At 37.7% G+C, this 16,226-nt stretch overlaps 1 long non-coding RNA gene across 3 annotated transcripts in view; it reads right to left on the bottom strand.

The window, feature by feature from the left end:
* LOC136361384 (uncharacterized) overlaps positions 1-16,226 on the bottom strand; it is a 402,734-nt gene that overhangs the window by 343,166 nt on the left and 43,342 nt on the right. The gene's annotated exons all lie outside the window — the stretch shown is intronic.

The raw sequence follows: 16,226 nt of genomic DNA, 5'->3' as shown, positions 1-16,226 counted from the left end.
AAACACTTGGTGAGAAAAGTTTCATTAACTGAATTCTTTCTTCTCTGAAACAACTTTTGCAGCACAACAGAATTTAAATTCAGACATTGCTTTGGTTTTTAGTGAAATAAATACACATAGAAATGAAATAGAGTGCACTGTGATGGTATTAGATGTTATAAGAACGCGGATTTTTGTGTGCAGTTGGGAACACATCTTTCTCTACTAGTGAGAGAAAAAATAAAAACAAACAAAACCCCCAAATTCCCAAAACGAGTTTATCAAATTTTATGTGCTGTGCTAGTCTACCAGAAAGTTTCAGCTATCTTTCATCTGCCCAAGAACCGAGGTTAGATGAGGTAGACATTTGTACTTTCCTCTAGTCCTATTCTCTATTATTTCCAAGATATAGAAAGACCAATCTGCAGCTAATTTTGCTCTGTGGGTGTTCAATAGTTCAGAAAGCTCTATGAATGAGAATCATATTTCATAGATATTTTCTAGTGCCCACTTTCTGTCACAGAATTCTTCAATAGTCTAATTACCTATATTCTTATGTAACTGGAATTTAAAGGAATGATTTTTTTTTTCCTCAGGAAGAGAGTAATTGCCATTATTCCTGCCATTAAAACCTGTAATCATCTAATTGTTGCCTTGGTGGGGTTTTTTTCTGGTTTTGGGGTGGTTTTTTTTTTGGTGGTGGTGGTTGGTTTTTTTTGTTTGTTTTTTTTTTGTTTTTGTGTGTGTATCTGTGTGCATGTGTGTATGGGTTTTTTACCCTCCAAGGTAATATTTGATAGTGATTTGAAATGGACAAATATACGGTATGTTTTGAACCATAATGTTTTTTGCCATTGGTCTGTTTCCATTTTTTTTTCTTGGAAATTGACACGGCAGAAACTTCAGTGTTGAAAATCTTCTTTGCTTTCTTACCATTTTTTATGTTCCTGACTTATAATCTTCAAGTTTTTTGAATCAGACTCAACTGAGCTTGGACAATTTTTTTTTCAGTGGAACTCCTCTGTCATCTCTTTCTCAGATACTCCTTTACTTACGTTTTCTACCTCTTTCTGTACCTTGAACTGCTTCACAAAGAATTGTATAATAGGAATTTTAACCTTTTCAACTGTTCATTTCCTAAATCACCTCTACTTAAAGTCATCTTCATATCACATTTCTCCTAATAAAGAAGAGAAGCTGTTACAAGGAAAAAAGCCAACCTCTTTGCAGATCTGTCTCCCTCTCTCTCTCCCTTTTATTTTTAAATATTCTTAGCTAAAGAAAATATTTATAACTATTCATTAGTGTCAGTCAGTCTCATAAGCTCAGTTTATCTTTACTTGGTCTCAGCATGTGATTTAGATGGCCTGTCCAGGCCTATAAATCAGGTCAATTCACAACTGTGAGGCACTGGAGATAATGAAACAATCAGTTTAATGGTCGATTCATGGAAGAACAGGTGCATAAACTTACATTTACTCTGTCATAAAACTACTGATGTAGCATATGGATAACACTGAACACAAAAGCTGTAATCACTAAACAGAAAGAAAGTATCATTCTGCCAATGTTCCTGCAGTAAAAGGTGCTGGGGATTATAATAAAGAACTCTCAATATTCCAGTTACCAGTCTTATGCCTTTGGAATTGAAATAAACACAGAATGAATGGAAGAAAATTCAAGATGTTCAATCTTGCCATTAAATATATTTATGTCTGAGGTGTTGTGTTTTTTGTTTTTTGTTTGGTTTTTTTTTTTTTTTTTTAACGTAAGCTTAGCAGTAGTTATGCAAGTATGAAAACTCCAAGGGGAATAATTCTGGGGTGGTCATCCAGAAAATGTTTCATACAGCAAACTGGCTAAAGATACTCAAAATCTTAAAGCTTATTTTACTTGTGGTGATTAACCTTCTTTGCCCGTACAACGGTTTGGCCATCAGCAGTTTAGGTTAATATGCTGGGCAGAAAACTGATGCCTCAAATTAATTTCTATCATGTCAGGTCAAGGAACAAACTCAAGCAAAGCAACAGAACAGACAGGCTAGGGTATTCAAAGCACATTTAAATCATGAATGTAGTCAGACACTGCACCAGAATTTCCCAGGCATTGTGAATTCTCAGCATCTGTTTCCTGAGCTTAAGAATAAATCAAGGGGTTTTATTGTGTTTGGCCAGCACAGTGATGCTCAAAACTTGATGGTGTACTCAACTGTTGAAAGTCCTGGAGACCACTTTTGCTGCAAAGGATATCAGGAACCAATTCAAAAGTAAAAGACAGATGGTGCTTTACGCATTAGATCATTTTTAAGTAAGCAAAACATTAAGCATCCTCTCTACTTCAAAGCCAATCTCCTATAGTAATTCTATGACTCAAACTTTTAGATTTTGAGGTTGTACATTTTAAGGAAACCTTGAGAAGGTGACTGAGTAGTATCAAAGAGCTTACTGATATAGAAAAAATTAGCAGCCACATTATTGTCTGAATCAGAAGAATTTCTTAATATACAACAAATTTCTGCCACATTTTTAGGGAGCCACAATTCTGTAGAAACTTCCTGGATGTCCAATAATCTCACCCTTTGTGTTTTAAAGTTCTGTGAAAGTGGCATTCTGTGTAGCATCTCCATATGAAGTATATATGCATTGCAGAGAATTGGGTGGGGTTTTTTTTTATGCTTTGGAGTTTCAAACAGCAACACAATCTCAGTACCCCAGGGAATCATGATCCTCAAACCAAAGAAAACTTAATAATAAAAATAATCTGAAGTATCATTTCTCCTTTTAATTTTTTTTCCCATTTAAGCACAGCCTTTACATTTCCAGAACTCTGAGATTCTCTAATGCTTCTCATGAAGAAAGAGATTCCAAATTTACATTACTATAAAGTAAACACAATGTGGATGCATCTACACACCAACAGTTAAAACAACTGAAAATCCAAAATTACAGGAAATACACAAACACACAGAGGTATGCATATATATATATATAAAACTGTTTGGAAATTGTTTAATGAAAGTCAGTTTGGATAAAAAAGGACATAAGGAAACAATCTTCACTCTTGCTTCTAACTTCCATTTCCTTTTATTTTTTCCCCTTTTACTATATCCTTCTATATGAGAAAGCAAACAGTGCAGTTAGAAGTACCACCACAGTGTGTCATGGGAGTTATATTTCGGGCACCTCCTCCTTACTCTCACTTCTCAACAATTCATTCCCAGGCCTGACTACATCTTTCTCATTTCTCTGATTACACATTTTCCCCAAATACCTAAGTTAATCAATATCTCATTTCTCTCCAGTGAGCTATGAATATTTTAATTTAGGTTCCAGGGTATAATATATACAAGAGACATGGGTGAAAAGCTCGATATAACTTTGTTGAGTGTTGCATATTCATGTAATCCACTGTTCTCAAACTGATCATGCTTTGAAATTTTGTGTTAAATTGATGAAATAGTAAAAGGGTGCAAAATTACTCTTTTAGTACTGTTACTGTTGGACTGGTAACAATGACTATCAACAATTCCTGAAAGAACAAAATGAAATTGATGTTAATTCAGAGGGTTGACTCTCTTTTCCCCATGATATTCAGTTTTTGTCAGCAATTATTCTTCAGCGTTCTGTGGAACATGGTAACCAAAGACAGAAGTATGCACTGTTATATTACTTTGGTTCAATTATGCCATATAAATAGGAATTAGACTCTACACTATATGAAATCATCTCTCCCACCTCCTTCACAAATTTCTGAAAGAATTGTGCTTTTTCCTTGTACCCAAAAGAGAATTTACTTTAACTGGTTATTTAAAGTCACACAGCTATGAAGAGATTTTGAATTAAAAATACTGAGGAATATTTCCTCTGTGCACAGTAAAGATGTAATATGTTATTAATACCGTAAATCACTGAGATTATTCTGAGACCTTCAACTTGATCAGATAAGAGTTCTTCCCCAGGAGCCCTTAAGAGGTTTCCAAACAACCAGTAGCTTTTCCTTTTTATTCTCTTTTTAAATTCTTTTATTTTGTTAAATAAAGGTAGCCTCAAAAAGTCATGGATGTCCTCCCACAGTTCTTCCACTGCAGCATAAGAAAAGACTAAGAATCACTTAGAAGTGTTTCCTTCTTCAGTTTGTTAATTTTCTTCTTCAGAAAATTTCATTAAGCAGGGACAAATCACCAGTTTTAAATTAATTCTTAATAAAAGAAGTTTTTTGCTTGACCATTTATGAGTAAATAATTTAGAAATGGTTAAATCTAATTGTACTGGATTTAGGAGTGATACTCAGAAACAAAAAGTGGATTCAAAGAACTGTGGTTTCTGTACTGTGCCAGCACACACATACCAAGTATATACCACTTCTGCAACTTCCAGCTTTTTTACCTAAGAGCGATGGAAAGCGTTCATGTAATTTGCACATCTGTGAACTGAAATTTGCATGCATAGTATTTAAGAAATTCCTTGGAGATTGAAAAGCAGACATCCCAATAAAGAAAAACAAAGTGGTAATAAGAATACATGTTACAACAGCAAACACAGGCAACCAATCATTTACAACACAAGCAAAAACATCACTGACAAATAAAGAAAGCACCCTTTCTGAAAAATAAAAAGAGGCTTAGCATCTGAAGAATAATTTGCATTTGCATAACACCTTTCAATTTCAGTGCTTTATAAACATGAATTAACTACAGCCATGTCTAAACTAGAATGCAGCTTATAAATATACACTGCCCTAGAAAGAAAAGTTTGTCATCTGTGGCAGCCTGCAGCAGCCTAGATTTTACTGTTAAGGCTTATCACAGGCAATGCTTGAAGAGCTGCAGTGTTTATCTCTCTCCCTTATCAGAGCCATCCAGAGCAGGGATTCTCCCGGGTATATGTCCTGACAGTAGTTCCACATCCATGATCACCATCCGTATCATAATGGCATCAAGTCTTGGTGCACTCACTCCTCTCTCCTTCCCTGTACCCCCTCCCAGCAGAAATATGTTACACTGGCAAGAGAACAGTTGCACTGTTATAACTGCAGGTAAACGAAGGGATTCAGTGAGCACAGGGCGCTCACACCCCAGATTAACATGCTGATGTCAGCCATGCCTGGTGCTGTAGACATGATCTCAGCTTCGAACCACTATCCTGGTACATTGATTTGTGCTGCTGGAGCCATGTTTAATTGAGACCCAGAGGGGACTGTTTTCTAATCACTCGATGATGTAGCCCCAATCCTGAAAACACCTCCATACATGTCTAATTTTAAGAAGATGAGCAGCATGACTCAAATGCTATAACTTAAGCTTGTCTGTATCTGTAAATTCCATGTATGCACACTGAGAGGAACATGGATTGTTGGTTTAAACAGTGAGGCCTGAATTCCAACTCTTGATTTTAGCGGAGATACCTATGGAACACTTTGAACTTCAACTTAAAATATTTAGTGGTCAAAGATTTCAAGCAGGTTTGAAGAGCATTATACTGACCTGAAGGTACCCTCTAGCATTTAATATTGTTTATTTAGGTAAAACTAAAATTTTGAAAATCAGGAATAAATACTTAGTGCAGACACAAACTTCATTTTCTTCTACAGCTCCCTGAAAGGTGGTTGTAGACAGGTGGAAGTTGGTCTCTTTCTCCAGGCAGTAACTGACAGAACGAGAGGATACAGTCTCCAGCTGTGCCAAGAGGAGGATAGGTTGGATATTAGGAAGAATGTTTTTATGGAAAGAGTGATAAAAAGCTGGAATGATCTGCCCAGGAAGGTGTTGGAGTCACCATCCCTGGATGTGTTTAAAGACAGACTGGATATGGCACTTGGTGCCATGGTTTAGTTGAGATGAGAGGTTAGGGCATGGGTTGGACTCATTGATCTTCAAGGTTTCTTCCAACTTAGTCATGCTGTGATTCTTTGATTCTGTGATCATAGAGAAATGCCTCACTTCAGTAATAAATCTCACTAGAATCCTGGAATCTTTGAGGTTGGAAAAGTCATCAAGTCATCAAGTAAAGACATCATCAAATTCAACCATCATCTTGGCACTGCTGTGTCAGCCACTAAGCCATGTCCCATATCCATACGTCTTTTGAAATCTCCCTAGGGGTGGTAACTCCACCGCTTTCCTGGGCAACATGTTTCAGTGCTTGACAGCCCATTCTCTTAAGAAAAAATTTTTAATGGCACAACTTGAGTCCATTTCCCATGCATGAGAGAAGAGGCTGACACTCACCTGGCTACAACCTCCTTTCAGATGGCTGTAGAGAGCAATGAGTCTTATTTTCTCAAGGCTAAACAGTCCTGGTTCCCTCAGCTGCTTCTCATAAGATTTGTGCTCCAGACCCTTCATCAGCTTTTTTGCCTTTCTCTCAACATGCTGCAGCACCTCAATGTCTTTTGGTAGTGAGGGGCTCAAAACTAAACACAATACCTGAGGTGTGCTAAGTACAAGACAACACTGACAGAGTTTACCACTCAGCAAAGTTTCTCAAGAACCTGGGGTCATGGTTTAAACCCAGCCAGCAGCCAAGCCCCATCCAGCCCCTGACTCACTCCCCTCCTATTGGGACTGGGGAGAGAATGAGAAGGAAAAATGCTGAGAAACTCATGGATTGAGATGAAGTCAGCTTAATAGGGAAAGCAAAAGCTACACATGCAAGCAAAGTAAAACAAGGAATTAATCACTGCTTCCCATGTGCAGGCAGGTGTTCAGCCATTCCCAGGAGAGCAGGACCCCATCACATGTAGAAAAAACAAAGGCCATCACTCCAAATGTCCCCCTCTTCTTTCCCCCACTTTATATACCTTAACATATGGTCTGGAATAACCCTTTGGTTAACTGGGGTCGTCTGTGTTGGCTGTGTCTCCTCCCAGCCTCTCATGCACCCCCAGCTTCTTCACCAGCATGGCAGTACAGAAAACAGAAAAGGCCTTGGTTCTATGTAAGCCCTGCTCAGCAGTAACAAAATATCTATATTATCAACCCTGTGCTCAACACAAATCCAAAACAGAGCCCCATACCTGTCTGTGAAGAAAATTCTTTCTGTGAAGAAAATTAACCCTATCCCAGCCAACACAAATACATCTAGAGTTAAGGAGTTGGCTATTATTTACACATTTGTGTATAACATCTAGTTTTGATATAATGTTGATTTCATCAGATAGCTTATGCTGGGTGATCCTGCTCACTATCTTTTTGTGTGATAGGACAGCTGTGTTTTGAAATTCTTACAGTGTGCAGACACCAGCATCATTACAAGACAGCCTACAGCCCTGGGACCAGGGTGAGACGTGTGTGTGTTTGTAACAGTAATCGAGGCAAGAAGAGATTAGTACATTTCTCTGCCATGCATAGCAGCCATTCCATTTCCCTCTTCTGCTAGCTATCATCCATATTTGCAATGCAGAATATGTCCTTTTGCATATAAAATTCAATAGCAGCAGTTTCTTACCAGTTCATTCTCTATGATTATATAGCTAATTTTACAGCAGTCCTGGTCACAGGTTTATGCTCCCAACCAACCAGGTCTTGTTGGAGTAAGGCCTTGAAGTCATCACACAAGTCTGCACAGTAAGCCACAGTCACAGTCAGGGACTGCCTGGCTTCCATCTGGTGCTACATCTTTTAGCACAGGGGAGCTAGGTTTAAATAGTAAAAGTATCCATACATATTAAAAGCAGTGAGAGTTAAATATCTAAACAACTTTGTGCATTTGGACTGAGTCAATACTAAGTTAAAAGTCTTTATATGTTATACTAAATAAATCTGCTTCCTTTATACTGCTTCAGGAATTAGGACACCATCAGCTAGCAGAACAGAAAAGAAACCAGTGGAGTACCTTCCTTTTGTTCTCTAGAGTTGAGGTGCCTGGGCCTCAGGGGGATAATCTTGCTGAAGTAATAATTAAAATTTTAGCTGAGAAAAAATATGTACTTGACCAAGAGGCACAAGGGAGTTTCACAGGGGCAATCGTTTAAAAGGAGCTAAGTATCCTTCACTGTGAGGCTTTATACCCCAGTTCAATACATGAGAATATCTGCGGGAGAAGACATGTGCCTTGGCATGTGTACTTCTGCTGTGAAAACTTTCATTCTGCTGCTTTGTGTTGGTCTATCAGATGCAAACATGCAGGCCACATGATTTTCTGCCCTTTGAAAATATTTCTGATGATAGTTGGTCTGAAATGCCATCTCTTGCATCTATGTCAGAAACATTCAGGCATGTGAAATCCACCTAAAACTTTCATTAGAGACCTTACTGGAACTAATGTTAAATCTGCAAAAGAGCATATTTCTGAAGGACTCAGATAGTTTTGGTTGTATCATTGTACATGAAATAGACATTGTACTTGAAATAGATGCTGGAAAATACTATTTAGAGTAAGTTCAATGTAGTTTTGGGTTGGTTTTTGTTTGTTTGGGGTTTTTGTTTGTTTGTTTTTCATTTCTGTGTTTTAAATTGTTTTTATTTTAATTGCTTCATTCTGAAGTTAACACCGGGTTTATTCTTAATGTTCTGTGCAATAAATCTGCTTTCCACTTAGAATAAAAGTAAGAGATTCTTTTGAATAGGAATTAACGAAGTGTCTCAAGAAATTTAGTTGGTTTTTATTTACTTCTAAGGGAGACAAACTCCTTGTGATTCACTGCCCCAGATATCAATTTTTGCTAACAAATGAACAATTTGCAGTTGTTCGTTTGTGCAATAAGACCTTAATCAGGCAAAACTCCCACTGGTTTCAATGAAAAATCTTCACCTAAAGCACATAGAAATGTGAATTTAATTGTCTTCAGGTATTACATCACATGCAGATTCCAACTGTGCTGGTTTTAGGATTTTATTATTAGAAATGGAGTGAGAGTTAGATTTAGACATTGCTTCAGCTTAGAATTTATTATGTGTTGTGCATTAGAAGATTCTTTATTCTTCATGATGCCCTTGTCACATTTAAAAGTAATTAATGAACTGTTATGGTCCCAGTATGAGATTAGGATACCAGCATTTTGCCACTGTAGAATTTTCAGTGATGTTTCCATGCTTTCCTAGATGAGAAAAGATGAGTGGAGTACAAAAATTGGTTTCTGTTCTTCTGAAAAACGGGCTGCAGGGATGGATTTATTCTACCATTTAAGTAGGGTTTGGGTATTTTCCATGCATGGCTGGAATCTAGCAAAGGAAGAAGGCTTGTGTTTTAATATGTGTCTGGCCCTTTTGAGAGACAACATGTGGAGATCTCTGTCTCTCTGTGCAAGAAGACGAGAACAGGCATGCTGGAAGCTTACACAGGAAAACAATATCAAGGATTTTGGTGTAGAATTGCAAAGTGATAGGCTTAATGGGTGCAGGTACTGACAGGATCCCAGGGACTGGCATTAAATAAGAACATGAGTACTCCCTCTGTAATGACTGAAATAGTGTTCACCTCCAGGGGACATTTGTTTCAGATGTTTGTCTCTAAAAGGTGTTCTCATTTAACAGATGAGCACACTCAGAGGCTTGTTTTTTTTCTGAAAATAATTTTCAATTGAAAAGGTCAGTTCCTCTAAATACTGCAAAATCTACTTAAATTACCTAAAAATGAGCTCCTCTTGTGAAAGATTAAATAATGACCCAAAGTTAAACGATGAATCAATGGATCCAGCTCAATTGATCAAAAACTGCAATACAACCACAAGAATAAAGTTTTCTTTGTATATGTATGGTTTTGAGGAATCATATCTGACCATGTGCATGTCAACTGTTTACCTTTAATTTCAGTGACAATGATAAGAAGCAATTTAAAAATATATCCTTCAAGAAGAGAAGTAAACTCTATACATGAAGTGTGAAGGCCCTTTATCTTGGAGGCTATCTGGTGGATAGGGGGTCCTAGTCCTTCTTAAAGCTTGCTTATCTACAAATCCAGTCATCAAATTTCCTCTAGGGCTGCAAGAACTCACACTGGATGAGTTATCATTGGATGTAGGCAGCACAAGCGGCTTTTTTTCAGGAGGTTATAGCACATTATAGCATATGTTTTGTGAAAGAAAAATATTTTTATATAGAAAAAGCTTTATTAAAGATATTCATAACTCTATATTATATTTGTATCAGGAAATTATTTTTGTCACAATTCTGAGAAAAGAAAAAATATTTTCTTTGTGTCTCTTCAACTTCTTAAACCTTCCAGTCATCGAAAGTTTCTTTGATGTACCCAATATGTTTTCAAAGTGCCTTTCTCAATGGATTCAGTTTGAGCTAGGGCTGCTGGAAGTGAACTCAGATCAGTTTTAGGTTTGGTGATAAACCCTTTACACCAAGCATTGTTGACCCAGGTGTGGCAGCTTGGGACACAGCAGTTCATCTAAACTGATCTCTTTGACTTAGATGCCACAAGTCAGGCACTTAACACCAAAGAATAAAATACTATTGCAACATGCTGCAAAAACTATTATGACAAGTAATAGTATAATATTCACAGGAGGATTAAAAAAAAAAAAAAAAAGTAAAATAAGGTATTAGGTAAATAATTTAACTCTGACTGCTGTTTCCAAGATAAACATGGAAATCTGTAGGAGCTGAGAATTTAGTTGATGTCTCTTAACACATTTTTATCAAACTTACAGTCAGGAAAAAGGGTCTGCTGGAGAGGTGGAGAAAAGACAAAAGGAGAATGAATTTTCATGTTAATTTTCATGTTACATCCAATCATTAACAGAAAAGCTGCTGTAGAAGATCATCTCAAATACTCTGCTGGCATTGTATCCTGTCTCTGAGAGGTGGGCATTAGAACATGTTTAGAGAAGAGTGTTAAAACATTGCAAATATCAGGTAGGGTTTCTTGCTCCAAGCATCAGGTAATCAGTGGTTCAAAGATTTTGAGAGCTGAAAGCTTATTTGGACCATTATATTTAACAAACCCCACTACAGACAGAAGGATGTTCTGCTCACTTAATTCCCTTCAGCCTTTTATTGCAGACAAAAATTTACACTTTTACAGAAAGAGTAAGAATACATAAAGGAGGAGAGTTTTGGAAATGGAAAATAGGTAAATCCAGTCACAAGACATTGTCACAGCACCTAATGACAGCAAGGTGAGAAAGAGATATGGGGCTGGATAAAGAATGGGCCAACTGTGATTGTGCAGGCAAAGAACTTGACTCCACATCTGGGGGTGTTCTCCTTGCCTGTGCAACTTGGAGGTTGGAGAACACAAAAAACCTGGGTCTGTATCAGCAACGCTGAAAACAACCTACTTGCAGGGGATCAAGCTGACTGTTTTGTTGTATTAAAGCACAGGAAAACCATTACACGGAAGTCCTCTACAAGAGGGCACAGCAAGGAAGGTGATACTTCATGTGGATCCAAACTGCAAGTCAAAAGTAACCCGTGAGTTTTACTCTATTTTAGGCTATGCCAGTAGCTAGTGAGCTGTAGGGAAAGGAAGGGAGGAAAAGGAAAAAAGAAAAAGAGGTTTGAGATGCAGCTGGATTGAGGAGATAAAGACACAGAATTCAGTGATTTTTCTGACTTCTCTTGGTCATAAGATCCATAGTTTTGTATAATCTCCCTTTTTAAATATTCCTATCATTTTTCTTCCCAAAATTTGCAGTCAGATGGCAGTTCTGTCATTATTTGCAGTCAGATAATACTTCTATCTTTATGTAAAAGTCATTTACTTACAAGCACAATCTTTTTTATGTGTATTTATTTTAACTTTGCTTTATGATTGTTTCTTTCAGCAGGCCCTTATATTTACACTGTGAGAAATAATTGATTCATGTTTATTTTCTGCATGATGTAGATTATCACAGAGATCTTTTAAATTAATCAAATATTCACCTTTCTTCAGAGCCAAAAGTCTTATCTCAAGTTTCTCCTCACATATGAAACTATTCTGTATGTTAAAAGTCTCTTGCTGCCATGTTCTCCATGTCCTCCTTCAGATGGGCTACCTGTGTTATTCAAAATGTAGACTCAGAGTGAAAGTTTACAGTGGCATAACAACCTTTTCCAATTCATTCTGCGTTCCTTTCTCATTAATTGTTAACTCTCTCTTTTTGTTTGTTTTGGTTTAGTTTTGCTTTTAACAGTATAGAACATTAACCTAAGCCTTTTCATGAAGTGTTCCAAATAAATTACATTTCCAAAATGTGACAGTTAATTTAAAGGTTTGTTTAGATTTCCTTCTGAGTATATTGCTCCACACTCATCAATATGACCCTCGCCTGCCATTTTATTATCAGCCTCCAATCCTCTTGAGTTCCGTATGCAAATCTTCTCAAGTAAGTTGAGCAGCACAAATCCTCAATCTCTCTGAATACTGATCACCAACTTTTCTGACTTTCAGTGGGTTATAAGCCCAATACTGATCTTTCCCTCTTACACTACTGGACCATCTGGCCTAGTGTCTTTCATTCATATATTTGGCTGACTCAAGCAGGCACATTATTTATGTGGTTTAAAATGAGGAAGCCAAGGTACCCGAATCAGCCTATGCACAGAGCAAGGAACGAGCAATTGTCCTGTTCCTAAGGTGCCTTTGGCTGTCTCCATTGCTCACTGCTGCAGCCAGAATGAAGTTACACAATGTGGCTGAGCCAATCCAGCTGCTCAGGGCTGATCAGACAAAACATCTTCCTCCCACATCTCTCTTCCCACATTCTTGGCCTCATCGTCCTGTTTCTCTCCTCACATACCAGGCCTGCCAATTGTCTGATATCTCAATAAGCCAATTTAACTACCTAGCCCACAAAAAGCTGTTTATTCGCTTTCCTGTGTCAAGACCATTTTCCATCCATTTAAAAAGTTGAACAGTATGAGCACAAAGCCTGTTGAAAACCAGATTTGGCACAAGGAAAGGGTCAGGACTCGTGGTTGGAGAAAGTAGTACGACTTTCCCACTTTTAAAGACAGTGTGCCATTAGATGAGATGAAGTCCTTTCTTGTAAACCCACTCTTAGAATAGGTTAAGCTGCCAAGCTACTCTGCAACTCAGCCAAAGGAAGTCTTGCTCTCTCCCCCTATTTCCAAGTTCTCCATTGTTTCCTCTCTTTTTTTTGCCTAGTATTCCTTCCTTGCATCAACTCTGGAAATCAAACTGCCTGACTGAACTTTTCTGATCCTGAGGTAAGTCAACTCATCTAAGCAATCAGCCAAAATAGAATAAACAAACTTTTTGCTGGGTTCGAATTTGCATAGATTACATCAGCTTACAAGGAGATCAGATGAGATCCTGGAAACTGTTTAAGATAAGCACTGGAGCTAAGCGGTGGGTAAGAAAGGTAAGAAAGGGCAAGAGGGAGTACTAGGACACTCATTCCTTCTTGCATTTAAGAAGTTAATTTGAAACTATCCCCATAGATGACATGGTAAAAGCTGGGTTCTAAATCTGAATTAAATGTGGGGTTTAAAGTATTTCTGTGCTGTAGTATTTTTGCAGAGAAGAATAATACACCTAGAGTGACCTGCTTTGAAAGATGGCAGGTTATACTCTAGTGCTTATAATTCCCTTTCTTTCTTTAAATACAAGAATGAATTGTTGACATGTCTTTATGAAGATCTCAAGAGCCATATATATGGTGGGGTTTTTTTTTGTTTTGTGTTTTTGGTGTTTTTTTTTAAATGAGTCCTGCAAAACAGACTGCCTGCAATTCATTCATTACCTCTCCTAGGGTGAAGATACTGTGACGGAGAACAATTTGGTGACCTTGTGGGTGAAAAATGTGACGTTACCAGCTAGTCACCTTTTAGATTTTTGCATGCAGAAAGCATAATTAAAAGGTAACCATACTCAAAACTTGAGTGTTTGTTGCTTTTTATGTCAATGTGGCATGCTGGGAAGTGCCAGGGCCCAGGTCTGGAATGTTAGTACAATATTCCTGGAGATCAGAGCTGCTGTTTAAAGAAAACTAAGGACGTGTACATGCAGATACAGATAATTTGAGGCACTTTGGAAGTTTAAGGACAAGCTAACTGAACTGTTGTGTCAACACTGCTTACCAAATTAACCTGTCTCTCTGCAAAGTTTTGCTAATAGTTTTCCTCTATCCAGAAACTAGCTTATGTGCTGGGGAAGGGAAATTCAAGTCCCTTCTTTTAATAAGAGCAATATTCACGCATTTTTATATGGGTTGTATGTTTTTCTGTAAACTAAGTAGGTCTTTTTCCCCCCTGTTACTTTTCTTTGGGTTCTACAGATTAATTGACTATTGAAAGAAACTGCATGTTTATTACTTCTTTATGGTGTAATCCTTAACATCCTTTGCTCTTGTTTTTAGGAAAGAGCAACGTTCCTCATTCTTCAGATTCTCTCCTTTATTACTCTGTAAGACTTTTATCATACACTCACGTACGTACCTTTTTCCTGGTCTTGGCTAGCCTAATTGTTAAAGTGCATACTCTGAAAGGCCTCTCTTTTCCCTCAGTTGTGGGGAAAATGTCTGCTTATTATGCTGGAGTCTTTTCTAAAACTATTTGCATAGCTACATGAATGTAACAAACATTTTGATTTACTCGTGTAGGTGAGACCCACATTGCATATGTTTAGTTGAAATTTATTTTGCATTTGCTAGAGGAAGAGGAACAATTTACATGGTATTTTAATTTTTGAAAAAATTAAAATTATGAGATGACTATTCAGAAGTAATAAAACCAGCTACAAATAACTTTGAGTTCCCATTTATTTTCATAATTAAAAGCGAATATTATATTCTAGATAAAGCTATTTCATTTTATCTTCCCAATAGAAATAGTTATTTGAATATTAATTATTCTCTAGGAAGTTCTACATTGATTTGATTTTTATGCGAAATATGCCTTGAATGTCTCTTAGGGACTGAAAAATTTTCCCATTTCTTTCGATATAAGAAAATCCCCTCTTTGTGCCATTTACAACCTGATTAAAGCAAAAAGAAAGACTTCTATGGACTTAATGTGTGCTTATGTTCACAATACTTAAATCAGACTATTTCAAACCTACCCTGGCAGAAGGATAAGAAATCTGAAGGTTATTTCATTTCAGGTTCCCTATTTTTTGTGTTATTTGAATGAATACACAAACAAGGCTTTTAAGAGGCTCCGGTCCCTCTCTTTGTAGTTACAGTTGAGAGAATTCAGAGGCGTGGGACTGAACAGAAAATATGTGGGGTATTCCTAGAGCTGCCAGTAATAGGTAAACCATGAAACGGGCCTTTGCTTTGTTTTCTTTGGGAAAATTGAATTCTTGAACAAGGGAGGAAAGGGGAAATTTAGAAAAAGACTTTTATTCAGATAAGCTTTTACTCTGGTAGGCTCCTATTTAATCATTGCCCATGGTTAATAAAACAATTCCCTATTGTGCTTACCTTTGGGCAGCCACATAAATAATCTGCCCTGTGAGGAAAAAATGAAAAAAGAAAAAAAAAAAAAAAAAAAAGGAATTACTTACATCTAATATGTACCTGTAAATTACTGCAGAAAGGAGTGGGCTACAGTGTGCTAGGGCTGTGCATGAGACTTCCCACCTTCCCAGGGACTTTATCCTGCTGGCATCCTCCTTTTGGGCACAATGGGTCCTCTTTCCCTTGCTCTGCTCCAAACTGGAGGAGGGAAAAAAAAAAAAAAAAAGGTTGGTGGAGTATTTTTTCGTTCTGCAGCTCTATTCCAAATCTCTCATTCCCAGAGGGTTGCAGTGAACAGGAACTATGGTGTGTGTTCATTTCCCTTCTGGCAAAGCCAGTTTAAAAAAATAACAAAAAAGGTCGTGGAACAGCTTAGTACGAATCCAGTCTTTCGTGTTGCTGCCTCGCTTGTTCTCTGCTAGGCCACATTTTCGAAGATGCATTTAGTTTGTAAAGGCTTCCATGCAAATAGCTCGTTTACTTAAAAGTCCAGGGAGAACAGAGGGGCCACAGCCGTCTTTTTCCCTTCATCTTCCCCTTACTCGTTCAACACCTCGTAAAGAAGTACTGAGCTACTGAAAAGACAGGTTATTATGCATTGAGAACTGGTGTGGCAACTGTAGCATGCCCTTCATTAACGCGTGCGTTTAAGCTGAGCGACTTGACCTGAAGTGGCTGGAGCCTCCCGGGGAAAGTTTTCAGTGCTTTTGTGTGTGTGTGTGCCTTTCCAGAGTTCCACACGGGAGCAAAACCCCCTCTTTCCTATTTGCTGCCTGCTGCCCTGAGGGTAACAAGTCTGAAAGTTTAGCAAGTTCTGTGCATAACTTCACATCACAGGAGCAAGTGCGTATTCTCCCCCTCCCCTTTCTTTTTCCTGCTTCTAAACACCTCCT

Source organism: Sylvia atricapilla, chromosome 5 (genome assembly GCF_009819655.1).
Source record: "Sylvia atricapilla isolate bSylAtr1 chromosome 5, bSylAtr1.pri, whole genome shotgun sequence".
Taxonomy (NCBI): domain Eukaryota; kingdom Metazoa; phylum Chordata; class Aves; order Passeriformes; family Sylviidae; genus Sylvia; species Sylvia atricapilla.
The sequence above is the reverse complement of the archived record's forward strand: the minus strand, read 5'-3'. Positions and strand labels throughout refer to the sequence as shown.